This window comes from Meles meles, chromosome 3 (genome assembly GCF_922984935.1).
Source record: "Meles meles chromosome 3, mMelMel3.1 paternal haplotype, whole genome shotgun sequence".
NCBI lineage: Eukaryota > Metazoa > Chordata > Mammalia > Carnivora > Mustelidae > Meles > Meles meles.
Window position 1 is genome coordinate 6,917,845 of NC_060068.1, and position 17,047 is coordinate 6,934,891.

General features: G+C 38.2%; 1 pseudogene; it reads right to left on the minus strand.

The window, feature by feature from the left end:
* Positions 1–267: 267 nt before the first annotated feature.
* Positions 268–1,228, minus strand: LOC123938388 (annotated as a pseudogene).
* Positions 1,229–17,047: the final 15,819 nt, after the last annotated feature.

Here is a 17,047-nt window from a genome sequence, read left to right on the forward strand (position 1 = left end):
TTTATTTTTTCAGTGTAACAGTATTCATTCTTTTTGCACAACACCCAGTGCTCCATGCAAAACGTGCCCTCCCCATTACCCACCACCTGTTCCCCCAACCTCCCACCCCTGACCCTTCAAAACCCTCAGGTTGTTTTCCAGAGTTCATAGTCTCTTATGGTTCACCTCCCCTTCCAAATTTTTTTTTAATAAACATATAATGTATTTTTATCCCCAGGGGTACAGGTCTGTGAATCGCCAGAACTACCCTATGACCCAGCAATTGCACTACTGGGTATGACAGTGGTATTTCTTAAACCATTTTGATATTAGGTACTTTTGCAGGGCCTTCTTTATAGCCCCCACAACCTCCTTGTTTCTAAGGCTATAAGTTAAAGGGTTCAGCATGGGTGTGAGGATAGTATAGATCATGGAGAGACTTGATCTAGTACTGGGGTGCGGGAAGAGCCAAGTGTCATCTACATCACTATTGCTAGTCCCAGGTAGAGACTCACTACAATAAAGTGAGAAGAGCACGTGGACAGGAATTTTTTTCCTCCCCTCAGGAGAGTTTCATTTAAGAACAATGAGGACAATTCGAATATAAGTCACTATTAAGCTAAAGGGTGTGAGTATAAATATAATACTTAGCATGAACAACACCATCTCATAATCTGAAGTGTCCTCACAGGATAGCATCAGGATGGCTGGTATCTCACAGAAGAAGTGATTTATTTTCTTCAGAACATAGACAGGAAAATGCATGGTGTAGATGGTTTGAATGAGTGAATTTTGAGCAGCTCATGATGCCACTGCCCTTAGCAAGCAGACTTTAGGGTTTGTGATGATTGTGTAGTGAAGGGGGTTACAGACAGCCACAAATTGGTCATAGGGCATAAAAGTTAGGAGGAAATACTCAGTGCCACCTAAAGTCAGGCAGAAGGACATTTGGACTCCACAGCCAATGAGAGAGATGCTGTGCTTTCCCAAGGAATGGTCAATGACCATTTTAAGGAACAAAGATGGAAATATAGAACAAATCAAACATGGAAAGTTGGTGGAACAAGAAGCTTATGGGAGTGTGGAGGTAGGAGTCCACCCAGATCAGAAAGATGAAGATAGAGTTTCCTGTGAGGGTAATAACGTAGACCAGAAGGATGAGGTAGACCAGGAGGCTGGCATATTGGAACTCAGGGAAGAGTCCCAAGAAGATGAAATCTGTAGTGGATGCATCATCTATGTTTACCATATCTCGCCTTCATTGGTGACAACTGATGTGTAGAAGAGGAAAGTATGGGCCATCCATTAAATTTGATGTCTTGTTATGAACCTCTTATTTTAGGCTTGATTTATTTTTTCCTATCCATTCTTTCTGCAACATCTTGACAGACCCAAATAGCATTTAAAATATCTTGGGAAACTAGAAAGTTGGGAACATATGGAAATTTGGGGAGAGTGGCACACTTAAAGAAAGCATGGGATGTCTGTGTTTTTCCCCAAATACATTACCATACACATCACTCCCATCTAGATGTTATTTTTTTCTTTATTCTTTATTTTGTCTTTTAATAAAAAACACGCTATCAAGTTAAAAATCTTGAAGTTTGAATGTAGTAAACTTCTTATTTGCTAAATATTAATGTAATTATTTCACTCTGTTATGTAAAAATTGTTCCATATTTATATAATTGTAGTACTCACCAAAGAATTTTTTTTTAAGATTTTATTTATTTATTTGACAGAGAGAAATCATAAGAGAGGCAGGCAGAGAGAGAGGAAGGGAAGCAGACTCTCCGCCAAGCAGAGAGCCCAATGCGGGACTCGATCCCAGGACCCTGAGATCATGACCTGAGCCGAAGGCAGCGGCTTAACCCACTGAGCCACCCAGGCGCCCCCTCACCAAAGAATTTAAAACTCATTTTTTTTTTCAAATTTCCTAAGACAATGAGTCTCCATAATTTTTTGGCCTCACTTTAGTTTTTGACTTGTCAAAGAAACCATTTCCCCAAGTGTTTTGTTAGATCATTCTCTGCTCTGTGTAATTTATCTCCTTTGTCAATCTTTTATAGCCATTTCAGAACAAACTACATACTTTGCATGACAAAATGAAAATTTGGGACCCCTTAGTTCAAAGTTATTAAGAATTTCAAAACAGCAACAGCAAAGGAAGAATCACAATACCCTTCTAAGGACAGAATTTAGTATAATTTCATGAATTACATTTATCTTGATCTTAAGGGATTCAAGCTTCTAGAATAACGCATCAATCTGACATATTCTGAGCTCATTTCTGTGTTTCCAACTTCTTAAACACTTTCATCAGCTATCCTGACAACACTTCCAATTTATCATGCCAAAACTGATATTAGCTCCCATCTCTTACATTATATTATTTCCGCCATTTCCATTTCGTTACCACAAACATTCAAGCTTAACCCTTGAGGCCACTTTTGATTTCTTTGTTTTCTATGTTTAATCAGTTATTCGAACAGGCATACTAAACTCTCAGTATCTCTAAGACACATATCTCCTTTCTAAACCTATTATTTCACTCAATTCTAAGTTTTCAATACCCATTCTCCTTACTTTCTAGACTTTTTTTTTTTTCCCTTTCAAATCATTCCCATCTAAAAACACATCAAGACCAAATCACTTTCTGGGGCAATTTTTGAAATGTTCTCCATGAACTAGGGGATTGTTTAACAATACTTATATTGGTATGCAAATACTCAACGAATTTATGACTAGTTTACCTGGCTTGCTTGCTCTTTCTTCTTTCTTTCTTTCTTTCTTTCTTTCATTCTTTCTTTCTTTCTGGTTCTTTCTTTCTTTTATTTATAACAAACTTTCATTTTTTTCCTTACAACAACTTAAACTACAATCATCTAAAAGGTCACAATGTTTTTCATTTCCATGCAGGTACTTGCACAGTTTCACTTCCATTTAAGCTAAACTTTCTTTAACATGACCTATATTAAACCTTTCCAATTATTTAATTTACTGATCACATGTTAGCAACTCTCTGAAGCTTTCTCAAAACTCTGCCCATCCTCTGCCAAATCAAAATTTGATATTTTCTTCTAAATTTTGACAATGCATATTAAACTGTCCTACCAGTGGCACATTCAGAGTTAACCATCTTATTAAATATTTTGTTCCAGGTGTGCTTGGGTGGCTCATTTGGTAAGCATCTGACTCTTGGTTATAGCTCAAATGATAATCTTATGATTCATAAGATCATGCTCTACATTAGGCTCCATGCTAAGCAGGAATCCTCGAAGACTCTCCTTCTGCCCCCTCACCCCAGTATCCTTGCTCTCTCTCAAAAACAAAAACAAACAAACAAAAACCCCTAAATACTTAAAAATACATAATAAATAAATAAACAAAAATAAATAAATAAAGAGTTCTCTTGAACTTCAATATTTGTAATGAAGAAGTAACTAATATATACATTTTATAATTCTTATGAAGTGATCCTTGAATAGAATTTTATAGGATGGATCATAAACTGGATGAGTTTATTAGTTAGTGTTGAAATGTAGATGGTTCAAGATTATTACAGCCATGCTAGCATTCACTTTTGCAAAGAAAACTCATCAAAATGAAATATTTCTTTACTTTGTTAATTTTGACACTCGATATGTGTTTGCCAGCTGTCAGACATGGCCCAACTTTAGACCAAAAATAATTCATGAAAAAGGGAGTTAGAGTCTAAGGATTTATAGAATAAAGAGAAGGAAGTGGAAATGGATTAATGGTTGTGGAATAATAAGGGGAAGAAGTAATGTTTTAAAAAAAGAAAGGAAAGGAAATGGAAGGAGAAAAAATGTCAACTAAAATAATGCCCAGTTTTATTCTTTTTTCTAATTTCTTTTTATTCCTTTTTATTTCTTTTCAGTGCCAGTTTAGTCTTATATGATATTATCAATACATAACAAATATTAATACTATGAAAACTTTACATGTGGGCCACTTTAGAGGCTCTAAGACATAGATCACACTAGTTAATTGCCATTAATTATTTATGTGAGCTAACAAATAATTGAATTAACAATCAATTAACTATTATTTTATTAATTAACAATTAATTAATTGATTTTTTTGTTTTAACAAGATATCTTTATGGCTTTGTCACAAAGTTTCATCCATGAGAAGGATGTTTATTCTAATATGTATGACAGTAAATTACTTTCAAGAATACAAAAGATGTTCTCAATGTCACAAAAATTAAGAGGATCAGAATTAAAAATCTGAAAAATTTTGACTACTCTTTTTGATCTATTTATACCTTGTTTACCGAGAAATGTGAACCTTCTAGGAAGAGCGGTGGGGACAGTGTTTAGCTACATAAATTCATACACTCACAACCTCAAAATGAGTAAGAGTTATGACTTCATCAGGTCCATACTAACCAACAACATTTTTCCAAGTTTAGCAACGGAATTGGACTAGATCCTGGAATGCAAATTCCACTTCCAAAAACAGTAGATATGATATTTTTAGTTTACAAACTCCTTTAAAACTAGAAACTGTTATTGAAACTAATGGACATTTGTCATTAGCATATATAAAACAAACAAAGCCACCGGGTTTGGATCAATGGCTTTTTAATTGAGATTAATTTATTTTGGTCATTTTATGTCATAGTCAAAATAAAACATGAGGTTGTCGCACATTAAAGATGAAGGAATAATGCAATAACACTGCTAACGAGAGGGAGAAAAAAGAATGAAATGGATAGGCTCTTAACTGAAGTTCTGTCAATGTTTTCACTGCTGTGCCCACATACCCAACCTCTAACACTTTAAATTTGTCAGCAACTAACTCAGAAATTGAAAACCAGGATATGCTACTTTTAGTATCAGTGGCCTTCATGTTCTTTCCACAGAATCCTGAGATAGTTGTCACCTGGTTGCTTTTGGTGTATAACGTTTTTAAAATATTCCCCTGATCTAATCAAAAGCTGAGCTCCTCTCCAACTCATCTTAATCTCTACTGGAGTTAAATTAATGAGGGCATGGTAAAAAGAGCCTCTTCTCATTATTTCATTCAGCAGAATGAGACCCAGGAGGCTTGTGCCCCAGGATACCTAATAAGGGCATGATGGGATGGGACATAGAATATTTATAGAGACTGTAGAAGTTACCCAATTCAACCTCTTACCAAATAAGGTGATATTTGTACCAACAGACCCAGGAAAGTAAATGGTGAGGTTTTACTTACCAAACATTAAGTAAACTTACTAAGAATTTCATAAATACTAATTAAAGAAATAGCTGTATAATATTAGTATCATCTCCATTTTTCAGAAGTGGGGCCAGGTAATTTTCCATACAACTGTTAAGGAGAGATTCACCTCTCAAACCAGGGTATAGTCAGCTCTACAGCTGGTCTCTGCTGCTTCTAAAATGCCATTGGAGCTCAGGGATGATTTTCTCTTCATAAATCCTGTTCAAAAGGACCCAAGATGAGCAGGACAATTCAAATGTTAAAGATAATAAAGTGGAGAATCAAAGTCCAACCAAAGTAAAGCGTGCTATAGGCTGGTTAGAAGCAACAAAGATGTAAATAGTGACATTGGAAGAGCAGGAAGGGGATAGTGCATATCGATGCATCACTGAAGTGAGTCCAGAATAAAATCGGGGATGCTGCAGAAATGTTGATAAGATACTCATGATTGTGCCAGTGTAAGGAATCATTAGTTACTTAAAATTTATAAATCAACAGCTTTCAGGAAGTCGTTTGTGATGTTTCATTATTCTCACCTCTTTGAATTTAGTTTCTACTCATTCAACTTTCTCCACCTCTAGCCCACAAGTTTCTTGAGTGCTATGATAATGTCTTATTTACCTTGATGCTGAGTTTATGTTTAGAATCATTCCTGGAACATAAAAGTTACTACTAAATGATAATGAATAAACCACAACTCTAAGAAGAAAATATTATTATTTCTACTTTTCTGATAAGGAAGTTGATGAAATTTTCATAGATCTGCCCAAGTATGTGACATATACTGAGTCCATAGTTTGTGCTTTGTCATTGATGAGGGAACAGAAGGCTGGCTGAGGACAAAACAGAAGGCTGACACCTTGCAACCTCCTCGCCCCCCCCCACTCCTGGGTGGGACATATTAAGACATTCTTTAGGAATATCCCACCCATCTTAATGTTAATACCTTGCTAGAGCGCAAAACAACCTTGGCAATGGCAAAGCCTCTGGTATCTGGTATCTTGTAGGCCCTCTTTAGCATATGAATGTTCTATTAAAACCCCCAACTCCAGGGTACATGAACTGCCACCCCTAATCAACCCCAGGGCAGCAGCTCTTCCTTCCCATGGATCCTGTCCCTGTGTTTTAATAAACCACTATTTTGCACCAAAGATGTCTCAATGATTCTTTCTTGGTCAGTGGCTCTGGACCACACGCCACCAAACCTCACCTATATACTAGAACTTCATCATCATGATTCCCTGTTTCATTCTATTTTCAAGAAAAATAATTATTGTTAGTGCATAAGAAAGCCACTGATTTCTGTCCATTGACTTTGTATCCTGCCACATTACTGAATTGCTGTATGAGTTCTAGTAGTTTGGTGGTGGAGTCTTTGGGGTTATCCCTATAAAGAATCATGTCATCTGTGAAGAGAGAGAGTTTGACTTCTTCATTGCCAATTTGGATACCTTTTATTTCTCTTTGTTGTCTGATTGCCATTGCTAGGACTTCTAATACTATGTTGCAAAGTCAATGTACAAAAATCAGTGGCTTTCTTATACACTAACAATGAAAACACAGAAAGGGAAATTAGAGAATCAATTCCATTTACTATCGCACCAAGAACCATAAGATACCTGGGAATAAACCTAAACAAAGAGGTAAAGGACCTGTACTCGAGGAACTACAGAACACTCATGAAAGAAACTGAAGAAGACACAAAAAGATGGAAGACCATTCCATGCTCTTGGATTGGAAGAATAAACATTGTTAAAATGTCTATACTGCCTAGAGCAATCTATACTTTTAATGCCATTCCAATCAAAATTCCACAAGTATTTTTCATAGAGCTGGAGCAAATAATCCTAAAATTTGTATGGAATCAGAAGAGACCCTGAATTGCTAAGGGAATGTTGAAAAACAAAAACAAAACTGGCTGCAACATGTTACCAGATTTCAAATTTCACTACAAAGCTGTGATCACCAAGACAGTATGGTACTGGCATAAAAACAGACACATAGACCAGTGGAAAAGAGTGGAGAGCCCAGATTTGGACCCTCAACTCTATGGTCAAATAATCTTCGACACGACAGGAAAAAAATATACAATGGAATAAAGACAGTCTCTTCAATAAATGGTGCTGGGAAATTGGACAGCTATATGTAGGAGAATGAAACTCGCACATTCTCTTACACCATACACAAAGTTAAACTCGAAATGGATAAAAGACCTCAACGTGAGAAGGAATCCATCAGAATCCTAGAGGAGAACATAGGCAGTAACCTTTTCTATATCAGCCACAGCAACTTCTTTCAAGATATTTCTCCAAAGGCAAAGGAAACAAAAGCAAAAATGAACTCTTGGGACTTCATCAAGATCAAAACCTTCTGCACAGCAAAGGAAACAGTCAACAAAACAAAAAGGCAACACACGGAATGGGAGAAGATATTTGCAAATGACAGTACAGACAAAAGGTTGTTATCCAGGATCTATAAAGAACTCCTCAAACTCAACACACACAAAACAGATAATCCTATCAACAAATGGGCAGAAGACATGAACAGACCTTTCTCTAAGGAGAACATACAAATGGCTACCAGACACATGAAAAAATGTTCATCATCACTAGCCATCACGGAGATTCAAATTATAACCACATTGAGGTACTACCTTACACCAGTTAGAATGGCCAAAATTAGCAAGACAGGAAACAACGTGTGTTGGAGAGGATGTGGAGAAAGGAGAACCCTCTTACACTGTTGGTGGGAATGCAAGTAGGTACAGCCACTTTGGAGAACAGTGTGGAGATTCCTCAAGAAATTACAAATAGAGGGGCGCCTGGGTGGCTCAGTGGGTTAAATCCTCTGCCTTCGGCTCAGGTCATGATCCCAGGGTCCTGGGATCGAGCCCCACATCGGGCTCTCTGCTCCATGGGTAGCCTGCTTCCTCCTCTCTCTCTGCCTGCCTCTCTGCCTACTTGTGATATCTGTCTGTCAAATAAATAAATAAAATCTTTAAAAAAAAAAGAAAGAAATTACAAATAGAGCTTCCCTATGACCCTGCAATTGCACTGCTGGGTATTTACCCCAAAGATACAGATATAGTGAAAAGAAGAGCCATCTGTACCCCAATGTTTATTGCAGTAATGGCCACAGTCGACAAACTGTGGAAAGAACCAAGATGCTCTTCAACGGATGAATGGATAAGGAAGATGTGGTTCATATACACGATGGAGTATTATGCCTCCATCAGAAAGGATGAATACCCAAGTTTTGTAGCAACATGAACGGAACTGTAAGATATTATGCTGAGCAAAATAAGTCAAGCAGAGAGAGTCAAGTATCATATGGTCTCACTTATTTGTGGAGCATATCAAAGAACATGGAGGACATGGGGAGATGGAGAGGAGAAGGGAGTTGAGGGAAACTGGAAGGGGAGATGAACCATGAGAGATTATGGACTCTGAAAAACAACCAGAGGGTTTTGATGGGGTGGGGAGTGGGATGTTGAGGAACCAGGTGGTGGGTAATAGGGAGGGCACGTACTGCATGGAGCACTGTGTGTGGTGCAAAAACAATGAATATTTTTACGCTGAAAATAAATTAAAATAAAAAAGAAAAGAAAAATAATTAGACAATGGAAACACCAGAACTATGGACCAAGGTTTATTTTTACTGTCAAGGTGACCTCACATGATTCATTTCCTGCTATGCTATAAAATATAGCATTGAAAGGATATAAAGTCTGCTTGTTTTTCTTTTTCTTTCTTCTTTTGTGACTTTATATCTGATAATGTTCTAACAGATAAAATGTGGAAATAGTTTTTATTTTGGTAAATCTAGAGCTACTTAGAAGAGAGGCTGAAATTAAGTTCAAGTTGACTTATTGTTGCAGCAATTAACATATGTTTACCCCTATCCCCAAATCCCAAATTAGTGATCTGTGCCTAATAATTGGAATTCCACATGATATAGAATGTTTATAATAATTATAAAACCCCAAGAAATGACTAACCTTAGGTGATTGTTCTAGCAAGTTGATAAAGTTTATTCAAGTCCAACCAAACTTTTTTAATTGTGTTAGGTCCATAATCAAAGGAGAAAGACTGATACAAAGCAAAGGTCAAGGAAAGCTTGATTTCATGCCAAGCATCAAGAATCAAGCTTACTGGCCAGGGTCACCTCTTACAGAGAGGATGACCCCTCTCTGCCTAGCCAACTAACTTTAAAGGGCAAAGGCCATGTGGTTGAGCCTGGCCACACAAGTGGCCAATGTGATTGCAACACACAGAGAAAACTGCATAGTCATGCTAGGTCACACATGGGTGGCCAATTGAATTGTAGCTTATCCTATAGTAGATATTTAAACTACCCTGTCACCTTGGTCAGAATTGGCACCCAAAAGGCAGGGCCCACACCCCTTGGTAGCTAGGGAGACAGTATGCGCACCTCACTGATTGGATGTCTCGATCTGGCCTGACCCGCCCTTGTATTTGGGCTTTGTCACCTGGGACTGGTTCCCCAGACTTGCTTTTAAGTCCCCTGGGCTGGGGGGAGGGGAGGCACGTTCAGTTTAAGCTTTACTGCATAAACAACAAAATCACTGTTTAACCGGATGAAATTGCTCTGGCTAAGAAGACCCTAACAACTGTATATTCTTTTTTTTTTAAATTAATTAATTGATTTTTTATTTTTTAAATTTCTTTTCAGTGTACCAGAATTCATTGTTTATGCATCACACCCAGTGCTCCATGCAGTAATTGCCCTCCCTATTACCCACCACCTGGTTCCTCAACCTCCCACACCCCCGCCCCTTCAAAACCCTCTGGTTGTTTTTCAGAGTCCATAGTCTCTCATGGTTCATCTCTCCCTCCAAGTTCCCTCAACTCCCTTCGCCTCTCCATCTCCCCATGTCCTCTGTGTTATTTCTTATGCTCCACAAATAAGTAAAACCACATGATAATTGACTCTCTCTGCTTGACTTATTTCACTCAGCATAATCTCTTCCAGTCTAATCCATATTGCTACAAAAGTTGGGTATTCATCCGTTCTGATGGAGGCATAATACTCCATATTGTATATGGCCTGCATTTTTCTTATCCATTTGTGTGTTGAAGGTATCTTGGTTCTTTCCACAGTTTGGCCACTGTGGCCATTATTGCTATGAACATTGGGTTACAGATGGCCCTTTTTTTCACTACATCTGTATCTTTGGGGTTAATACACAGTAGTGAAATTGCAGGGTCATAGGGAAGCTCTATTTTTAATTTCTTGAGGAATCTCCACACTGTTTTCCAAAGTGGATGCACCAACGTGCATTCCCACGAACAGTGTAAGAGGGTTCCGCTTTCTCCACATCTTCTCCAACACACATTGTTTACTGTCTTGTGAATTTTGGCCATTCTAACTGGTGTCAGGTGGTATCTCTATGTGGTTTTGATTTGAATCTCCCTGATGGCTCGTGATGATGAACATTTTTCCATGTGTCTGATAGCCATTTGTATGTCTTCATTGGAGAAGTGTCTGTTCATATCTTCTGCCCATTTTTTGATATGATTATGTTTTGTGTGTGTTGAGTTTGAGGAGTTCTTTATAGATCCTGGATATCAACCTTTTGTCTATAGTTTCTCGAGTACAGAACCTTTACCACTTTGGTTAGGTTTATTCCTAGGAATCTTATGGTTCTTGGTGCTATAGTAAATGGAATCTATTCTCTAATGTCCCTTTTTGTATTTATATTGTTAGTGTATAAGAAAGCAACTGATTTATGTACATTGACTTTGTATCCATCCATATTACTGAATTACTGTATGAGTTCTAGTAGTTTGGGGGTGGAGTCTTTTGGGTTTTCCATATAAAATATCATGTCACCTGGGAAGAGAGAGTTTGACTTCTTCATTGTCAATTTGAATACATTTTATTTCTCTTTGTTGTCCAATTGCTGTTGCTAGGACTTCTAATACTATGATGAACAAGAGTGGTTCGAGTTGACATCCTTGTTGTGTTTCTGATTTCAGCAAGAAGATTGTGAGCTTTTCCCATTGAGGATGATATTTGCTGTGGGTGTTTAATAGATAGATTTTATGAAGTTGAAGAATGTTCCCTCTATCCCTATACTTTGAAGTGTTTTAATCAGTAATGGATGCTGGATTTTGTCAAGTGCTTTTTCTGCATCAATTGAGAAGACCATGTGATTCTTCTCTCTTCTCTTATTGATTTGTTCTATCATATTGATTGATTTGCAAATGTTGAACCATCCTTGAAACTCAGGGATGAATCCCACCTAGTCATAGTGGATTATGTTTTAAATGTACTTGTGGATCCTATTTGGTAGGATCTTGTTGAGAATCTTAGCATCTATATTCATCATGGATATTGGTCTGAAATTCTTCTTTTTGGTGTTTGCCTGGTTTGGGGATAAGGGTAATGCTGGCTTCACAAAAAGTGTCTGGAATTTTGCCTTCTTCTTCAGTTTTTTTTTAAACAGCTTCAGGAAAATAGGTATTATTTCTTCTTTGAAAGCTTGGTAAAATTCCCAGGGAATCTGGCAGGTGCTTGGATCTTGATTTTTCGTAGCTTCAATCTTGTTGCTGGTAATCAGTCTATTCTAGTTGACAGTTTCTTCCTGATTCAGTTTTGGCAGTTTACAGTTTTCCAGGAATGAATCAATTTAATCAATGTTGCTTAAATTATTGGCATATAACTTTTGATAATAATTTCTGATGATTATTTCTATTTCCTTTGGTTTGTTGTGATCTCTCCCTTTTCAGTCATAATTTTATTAATTTGGGCCTTTTCTCCTTTCTTTTGGATTAGTTTGGCCAATGGTTTATTGATCTTATTGAGTCTTTCAGAAAACCAGCTTCTAGTTTCATTGATGCATTCTTTTGTACCTCTAGTTTCTATCTCATTGATCTGTGCTCTAAGCTTGATTATTTCCATTGTGTGTGTGCTGTTGGCTTAATTTGTTGTTGACTCTGCAGTTGTTTAAGATGTGAAGACAGCTGGTGCATTCTGGATTTTTCAGGTATTTTGAGGGAGTCTTGGATGACTATGTATTTCTGCCTTAGGACTACCTTTGCTGTATTCCATAGGTTTTGGACCGAAGTGTCTATTCTTATTGGTTTCCATGAATTGTTTTAAGTTTTTCTTTGATTTCCTGGTTGATCCAAGCATTCTTAAGCAAGGTGGTATTTATCTTCCAGGTATTTGAATTCCTTCTGAACTTTTTCTTGTGGCTGATCTCCAGTTTCAAAGCACTGTGTTCTGAGAATATGCAGGGTATAATCTCAGTCTTTTGTAATCATTTGAGTCCTGATTTGTGGCCCAGTATGTGTTCTATTCTGGAGAAGGTTCCATGTGCACTCATGAATAATGAATATTCTGTTGTTTTAGGGTGGAATGTTCTGTATCTGTACTTGTCCAACGTGTCATTCAATGCTCTTGTTTCTTTTTTTTTTTTTTTTAAAGATTTTATTTATTTATTTCACAGAGAGAGATCACAAGTAGGCAGAGAGGCAGGCAGAGAGAGTGAGAGGGAAGCAGGCTCCCTGCTGAGCAGAGAGCCCGATGCGGGGCTCGATCCCAGGACCCTGAGATCATGACCTGAGCCGAAGGCAGTGGCTTAATCCACTGAGCCACCCAGGCGCCCCTGCTCTTGTTTCTTTATTGAGTTTCTGCTTGGATGATCTGTCTATTACTGAGAATGGCATGTTAAGATCTCCTACTATTAATGTTTTCCTATCATTATGACTCTTTATCTTGATTAACAGTTTTCTTATGTTCCCATATTGGGGGCATAAATATTTTCAATTGTTAGATCTTCTTGGTGGATATTCCTTTTAATAATTATGTAGTGTTCTTCTGTATCTCTGAATAGTCTTTAGTTTAAAACCTAATTTATCTGATATAAGAATCACTACCCCACCCTTCTTTTGAGGTCCATTGGCATGAAAGATGCTTCTCCATCCCTTCACTTTCAGTCTGGATGTGTTCTTCCGTTCAAAATGGGTCTCTTTTAGACAACATATGGATGGGTCCTGTCATTTTATCCAATATGCAACCTGGTATCATTTTATGGGTGCATATAGGTCATTCACGTTGAAAGTGTTTATTGAGAGATACGTTTTATTGACATTGTGTTACCTGTGAAGTCTTTCTTTCTATAGATTGTCTCCATATATTTCTGTTCAATGATATTCTTAAGTTTTTTCCACTTTTATAGAACCCCCCTTAATATTTCCTGCAGTTTTTCCTTGGTAGTCAATGTTGTGTTCCTTGGTATGTTCAATGTATGTTCCTTGGTAGTCACATACTCTTTTAAACCTTGCCAATCTTGGAAGCTTTTTATCTATCCATCTATTTTGAATGCCAGTCTTGCTGGATAAAGTATTCTTGGCTGCATGTTATTCCCATTTATTGCCCTGAATATGTCTTTCCAGCCCTTTCTGGCTTGCCAGGTTTCTGTGGACAGGTCTGACATAATTCTGATTGGCTTTCCTCTGTATGTAGGAACCTTCACCGTAGCTGCTTTCAAGAGTTCCTGTCTACAATTATGAATCATCATTTTCACAAACGGGTGTCTCAAGGTCTTTTTAGATTCTATGATCTTGGGGGCAGCCCTTTCTGCCTCTAGTACAAGACTGTTGGTTCCATTTGTGAGATTGGGAAAATTTTCATGGAGAACGTGTTCAACTATATCTTCTAGTCTGCTTTCTTTCTCCCCCCCCCCACCCAGGGATTCCAATAATTCTGACGTTGGAATGTTTCATGGCATCATTTATTTCCCTCATTTTGTTTTCATGGCTTCTAAGCTGTTTGTTCCAGGCTTCCTCCTGATCCTTTTTCTCTATTTGTCCTCCAGATCACTAATTCTTTCTTTTGCCTCAGTTACCCTAGCTTTTAGTGGATTTATATTAGATTGGAACTCATTGAGAGCATTGTTAACATCATCCCTCTTGTCTTTCACTTCTGCCCTAAGCAGTTCCATTTTGTCATCAAAAGCTTTCTCTAACCTAGCTATTGCCTGGATCATTGTTAGCCTGAATTCCTTTTCTGACATATTGTCTATGTTCATATTCAATAGCTCTGATGGAGAAGGGCAGTCTCTGAATTTTTCTTCTGTTGGGCATTCCTGCCCCTAGTCATTTTGGTGAGAGATGGCTGAATGGATGTGTAACTGAATGTATCAATCATGGTGCAGGCAAGGTGCACACTGGACCACTTCTGAGCAATGGAGAGTCCCCACCAAAAAGAAAGAAAATAGAAAGAGAGAGGGAAAAAAAAGAAGATAAAATAAAAGAGAAGGCCCAGCCCAAATGGGCCCTAAAGATTTATGAAATATATAAACAAAAACAGACAAAAAAAAGACTGAGAAAAGTAGATAAGAGAAAATAAAAACAAATAAATAAACAACAACAGAAAAAGAACCTTGTCAAAAAGAACCCCAAGCATAAGATGTATATACTACAAGGACAAAAACAATTACACAGAAACACTGAAAAAGAAAAAGATGGGAGAATGGTTAGAAATTCTCAGTGTGGGCAAGGAAGGTAATTTTAATTTTTCCCGCATATATCTTAATATCTTTCTTAAAGACTAAACTTTCCTGAAGTAAAGGGGGATTAAAATTGGTTTTCCTGTAGAGGTAGCATTGTTTAGAGAAAGGGGATTTCCTTGAAGCTCATCTCTATATGAACTAAAAAAATTAAAATAAATCAAAGTAAAAAAAAATTAAAAACTAGAAAAGCAAAAGGAAAACACAGGTATGTGTATCAAAAAGTTCAGGTTAAAAGATTTTTATGGATTTTGATGTACTGAACATCTCATTGTGATGGTAAATAGGTTAAAAAGTTATATCTATCTATCTATCTATCTATCTATCTATCTATCTATCTATCATCTATCATCTATCTATCTATTATCTATCTATCTATATGCATATAGATAGATAGATATATGAGAAGAACCAGAATAGTGAGAACAAATTAAAAATAAAAGTTGTATCTATGAAGTAGTGCTGGTTGTCCTCTTGTCTTTTTTTTTGGCGGGGGTGGGTGTTGGCTTTCTGTGGGAGAGGCCTACCACGTGGTTTTCAGGGAGTCTTACTAGAGTTAAGTCCTCCTGTCCCCATCAAGGGACTGTGCTCTGAGGAAACCGGTTTTTCATCCTTTGTTCTCTGGAGGTTTTTGGGGGGTTTTGTGCATTTGTTTTCTCTCCCCCTGGTGGCTTTTGGTAGTTTTTGGAGGTTTGGAGGAAAGCAAACTGCACCCAGACCTCCCTCTCAGAGGGAAGCCTCAGTATGTTCCCCTCTGGGTGCTCCAGAGCACATAAATTCCCCCTCTGCTACTGGCAGAGCTCATTCCTAGTCACTACCTCTGGGGTCACAGGAACTCCTTCTTGTACCCAAAACCAGGGGAAATACTAGCTGTGGCTGTCTGAGCAGCTCCATACCACCAGAGAGGTCCCAAGCAGACTGAGATTTTCATGCTGGCCTGGGCTGGGAGTGCTCAGTCTCTCTGGTCCAAGAGAGCACCGGCTGGCTTGTGCCTGCACCCACCTCTCTCAGAGGAAGGTGTAGGGCAGGACTCAGATTCTGGTTGCCCATGCACAGTGCAAAATGATGTGGTTCTGCTGGCAGGCCAGGCTCCCTCACCCTCACGGGCACCACCACCCAAACGCTCTCAGGTGCTCCGGTGGCTCAGGGAACAAGACCTGGCTTCTTTACTGCACTCTCTCAGACTCAGCTCCAGTGGTGGCTGTCCTGAGTCAGCAGGGTTAAGCCCCTGTCCCTAACTGCCCAATTCCCACAATTTACCCCCAGGATCATTTGCTCTTTTTGAGTTCTTTCAACCAGACTCCAAGTTAATGCTGGTCCCCAATCACAGGGCACTCTCGTCTTTGGATATTACTTTCCAATGGGTTGCTTCTGGGAGCTCCCTCCCCCTTTTGTTTATCTTCCAATATCAGTCCTATCAATGTTCCCACTCCGCTTTATCTGCCCACTGGCATGTTCTGCCCCCAGAAGTGTATGATTATAATCTCAGGTTGATTTCATGGGTGGTCAGTGTTCTTTGGTAAGTAATCAGCTCACATTAGGGGACAGGTTGAAATTGTGCCTACTCCTACTTCTCCGCCATCTTGTCCTCCTCTATTGTATATTCTTCTTTCCAAAATTCTTTTCAGTAGATGGTGACTATTCTAACAAAGAGGCACCAACAACTCTCTCTCAGAAATAAAAATACAAGTGTGCCTGTGTGGCTTAGTAGGTTAATTCTCTGCCTTCAGCTCAGTTCATCATCTCAGGGTCCTTGGGATCAAGCCCCACATCAGATTCTCCACTCAGCTGGGAGCCTGCTCCCCCTCTCTCTGTCTGCCTCTCTGCCTACTTGTGATTTCTCTGTCAGATAAATAAAAATAAAATCTTTAAAAAAAGAAATAAAAATACACATATTTAATGTGATATTGATAGAGATCAACACATTTTTACTTCTATTTGCTCAGAGGCAGGTCCTGAGGCTGGTGTGTGACTCCAAAATAAGGATTATATATGAACTGGATTTGAGGAAGAACACATGATGAATCCCATAAAAGGAAGCCAGCCGAGTTCATGCTGTGTTAAAATAGTGACTCTGGACCTCATTTCATAAACCTTGTGGGAGTTCTGTCTCCAACTTAATTAGCAGTACATCAAACTTGTTTTTATTCTCAGAACATTCTCACAAAGGTATCTAAAAGAAAACATCCAATTTTTCCCCCCACTGGACACTAGAAAATGCGTACAATATCACTTCCCTTAGGATTCTAAGGCTGTTCTAATCTTCAGGATTCTCTACGGATTTGTTCCTTGAGGATA